Below are 4781 nucleotides of genomic sequence, written 5' to 3' on the forward strand. Positions count from 1 at the left end.
AATGTCATCTTCATGTTGAAGTTCAAAACTTTTTATATATATATATATAGGGTGAGTCATTTTAATCAAACCAGGCAAATATATCATTCCAAATATTTTATTTGAATATTCTGCGAAAATTTTTTGCTATTTCGAAATATTCAGCAAATTGAAACTACACAGAAAAAATTATTACCAGTTATGATTAACGTATCCAAGTCATAAATTAAAACGAATTATATTAGGTGTATAATGTGATAATATTTATTTTATTTATATTTATAAATTTTACGGGACGTTTTGATTTCACTTAGTCCTTATAAACCAATGAATAAAAATTATAACCTTGTACAATGAAAAATCCCATACGATAAAATCAACGCAAAATTGAATATGCCATGTCGTAGACTGTAATAGAATAAAATTAATGCATAGTAAAATAACGCAAAGTATTAACGCATAATAAAATTGATGCTCAAATGTGTCATATCTTGAATTATTTAATTTTACTATGCGTTAATTTTATTCTATTGTACAGAGTCTATACATAATATATTCGAGTGTCAATTTTATTATGCATTAATTTTATCGAATGGGATTTTATTGTGGATTATAATTTATATTCACTGCTGATGAAGATTAAGCGAAGTCAAAACGTTTCGTAAAATTTATAGATTTGAACAAAATAAACATTATCACATTGTATACTTAATATAGCTCATTTAAATTTATGATTTGGTTAGTTTTTATATTTAATTGTGTATAAGTTACTTCACACACGAGCATAAAAAGAATGATACCGATCATTAATTTTACTTTGTGATATCTAACGTATTTCTTTCTAAAACTAACGCAATCATTGTTTTCGATGTAAGCAATAATATAGTCTTTTTAAAGAATTTAATAAAAAAATTTTAACAATATTTTAATTATCTATAATGTTATAATTATAGTATATAATTATTTAAAAAGCACAATATGATTATTTTGATAATAAGAATAGAATTTTCTCTTTATTTAAAAGATTCATATAAAGAAGATAAAATAATTATTTTTATTCTATTTTTATGCGTGTCAAACATACATTAAATTTCTTTTATTAGGATGAACATTTTTATTGGACGACATAGTTATTTGAAATATATTATAGTGTTAGAACAAAAAACTATTTTTATTTTAATTTAACTTTTTTGACAATGCTGCAAGATTAATAAACATTAATCTTTTTGAAATATCTAGTATAAATTTTTTTATACATTATTATATACATGACGGTTACAACCTTTCAAGGACCCGAAAGCTATTTTAAAAAAGCTTGAAAATCTCCAAGAGACTTGTCAACTTTGTTTATATACACCTCCTTAAGACGCTGGCACACGATATTTATTTTCTTACTGGATTGTTAGCTAGATTTTTGCTACCTCGTATTGATTATGATGCTGGCACTGTTAGTACTATATCAATGCAAAATTCTAATCCAGCTAAGAATCTAGCAGAAAACAAACATCATGTACTGTCAATTTTATAGGAGATTTCTTGATGTTTTTTCTTATAAATAACGCGTCCATCTCTGGGCCACATATGAGATGAACGAGCTTATTTTTGATAAGACAATTTAATAATATGAACAATTTATTTTAAAACATAGTAAAATAGAAATAATTTAATTTTAATAGAAAAATTTTGATTCTCGATTTGAAGATCATATTTTTTATGTAATATTTTTCTTTATTTCAAAAATTATTATTGAATAAAGAGAATACATTTTTCATCACTATTAAAGCTATATAATGTCAAATTAAACTTAATGTGAGTTGCCACTGATTGTATAACGTTACCAACGTAAATTAACATAACATATTTACGTAAAGAAGTTTTATATTATTCAATCAATACTTTTAAATCTGTAGTATTAAATTGAACTTAATGTGAGTACTCCTCATTGTTTCTACTCAATCGTATCGTTATTTTACCAGATATGTAAATATGAAACCGGAATTTTTTAATAGAAAATACACGTTTATTGCTTGAAAATGATAAAAAATATTTTATTCGAAGTATTGCTCATCAGTAGCTATACATTTTTTCCACCTGTTTGACAATTTGTGGATGCCACGCTAAAAAAATTGTTGCTCTTTTGAGCCAAACCAGTCATCTAGCCATTTTCGTATATCTTCGTAAGAAGTGAAGCGCTGCTGAGCAAGTGCGTGTCCCATCGATGCAAATAAGTGGTAATCGGACGGAGCCAAGTCTGGTGAGTAAGCCGCATGCGAAAATATTTCTCAACCAAATGCCTCAATCGTTTCCTTGACCAGTTTTGCTATGTGTGATGATGCATTATCATGAAGCAACATCACTTTGTTGCCTTTTTTGATATTCGTTTTTCACACAAAGCTTGATTCAAATTGATCATTTATTGTCGGTTCAGTATTAACGGTTTCGCCAGGTTTTAGCAGCTCATAATAGATCACACCTTTCTGATCCCACCAAACACAGAGCACTGTCTTCCGTCCATAGCGATTTGGCCTTGCAGTCGGTGTCAATGGTTCGCCTGGAGTTAACTATGATCTTTTACGCTTAGGATTCTCAAAATATATCCACTTTTCATCGCTAGTCACAATTCGATAGAAAAATGACTTTTGTATTTGGCGAGCAGCATTTCGCAAGTAGTTTTTCGGTTTTTCCTGCTGTCTTTTATTCAGTTCATGTGGAACCCATTTTCTGGATCTTTCCCATGGACTTCAAACATATGGAGACGGCTTCTCGTGTCACATTCAATTGATCCGCGATTCATTATTGTTGAGTTTTAGCGTCATCCTCATCCAACAATGCTTGCAATTCGCTGTCTTCAAACTTTTTCCATGTTCTTCGTTTCTTACGTCAAAATCGCCACTTTTGAATTTTTTAAACCACTCAAAGCACTGTGATTTACCAAGAGCACGCTCACCGTAAGCTTCGACAAGCATTCGATGCGATTCTGCAGCAGTTTTCTTCAAATAATAATAGAAAATCAATGCTGTCTGTAAATCGTAGTTTCCAGACACAAAATTCGACATGTTCAACGCTATTACAAACTATATTGTTGTATGAAACTTGTATTGTTGTGAGTTGAAAATCTTTCAGATGTCAGATGTCAGAACAAGGAATGTCGATGCACTATCTGACAACAACTACATTGACAGCTATGGCTATCTATTGATAAATTCCAGTTTGATATTTACATACCTAAAACAATGATTATATTTGACATCCTAGATAGCAAGTTTCCTGCATATTGTTATAAATTTGATACAAATTACTTCGCCTGAATCGCTATCTTTAAGAAAGCGGCTTTCAATTTTGCTTATGATATTGGCGGCAATATATACCATAAATGATTATGCATAGAGAGAAATAATTTCCATCTCTTCTTTTATAAGTTTTAAGACAATCACGGCAACATAATGAAAACTATAATAATTCAAATAAAACAAATTTGCTAGCAATTTGACAGCAATATGAAAGAAACTGTTGTAAAAAGAGTTAATTTCTAATAATACTTTCCAATGAGCAAAATGTTTAAAATCTTACAAGAGAATTTTAAGACATTAAACTTTAAAAAATTTAAAAAGATCCTCTTAAAGAAGATCCTTTATTTGTCTTAATTTATGAAAGAAGAGAAGGAATTGTTTCCCTATGATTGCACATAACCATTATAACAATGATTGCAATCGAAAAGGAACTTGTAATCAGCAAGTATTTCTTTTTTTTGTGTCAAGGAATGAATGGCTATCTGGGATTATACAGTGTACAATTTAACACGCTATAGTGTCAAATTATTGTTTTAGTAAAAAATAACAATGATTGAGTAGGAGCAATAGCGACTCACATTAAGTTAAATTTGATACAGATTTAACAGTGTTGGTTTAATCTAAAATTTTTTTATGTAACAAGTTATATTGGTTTAAAGCTATATCTTATTTCAAGGCTTTGAAAATAAAGATATTTTGAAAATAAAGATATTCTAAAATAAAAATATTCTTTCTTTCTTATATGTATAAATCTTCTTATATGTATAAATCAAACTTGCGTTAACTTGAATGATTAGCGTTAGCTAAGATATACTATTAAAAGATCCTTTTTTATTTTTTAAGTTTTTGATTTTTTACTTACGAAAAGATTGCCATCTCTTTCGACTTTATATGGTTTTGCTTCGACGAGCTATTAAGAACGACACAATGATCTAAATTATTTTTATTTATAAAATTAAATCTATTAAGATGTATCAATTTGCAGTATGTACTTACTATTCTTTCAAAAATGCCTCCGATAGCGATCAAAATTAATAACGTATACAACGCCCGCATTATCACTATCGCAACACAATTTATATTTAATACGCGAATATATTAATTCTCTGAAATAGTATTCTTCTACTTCGAGTATAAAATTAACTCATGAGTAAATTTCTGAAAAAATTTGGCATTTGAGAAACTGAGAACTTCCTTTTAAAGGAACGTCGTTGTATCTTATCATTTGAAAATTGAGAAAATTAGAGGAAGGAGACAATTGTTTTTGAAAATTCTTAAAAGCAGTCATTTTCGTTATCGAGAATATTGCGCATATGTATTTATATCCAGATAATTTATGTTGCGTAAGATATCTAAAAGATATCTTATGTTTAAAAGATCTTTAAAAGACATCTTTTAGATATCTTATGCAACATAAATATTATTTGAGTGTAAATACATATACAATAGCACTCGAAAAGTATTTTTTAAATGACATTTCTATTAATATATGTGCGTTAATCTGATGCACAT

The 4781-nt window shown here is 28.3% G+C and overlaps 1 pseudogene; it reads right to left on the minus strand.

Annotated features, from left to right (window-relative positions):
* LOC108692253 overlaps positions 1–4325 on the minus strand; it is a 29024-nt pseudogene extending 24699 nt beyond the window's left edge.
* Positions 4326–4781: the final 456 nt, after the last annotated feature.

Source organism: Atta colombica, unplaced genomic scaffold, assembly GCF_001594045.1.
Source record: "Atta colombica isolate Treedump-2 unplaced genomic scaffold, Acol1.0 scaffold68, whole genome shotgun sequence".
NCBI lineage: Eukaryota > Metazoa > Arthropoda > Insecta > Hymenoptera > Formicidae > Atta > Atta colombica.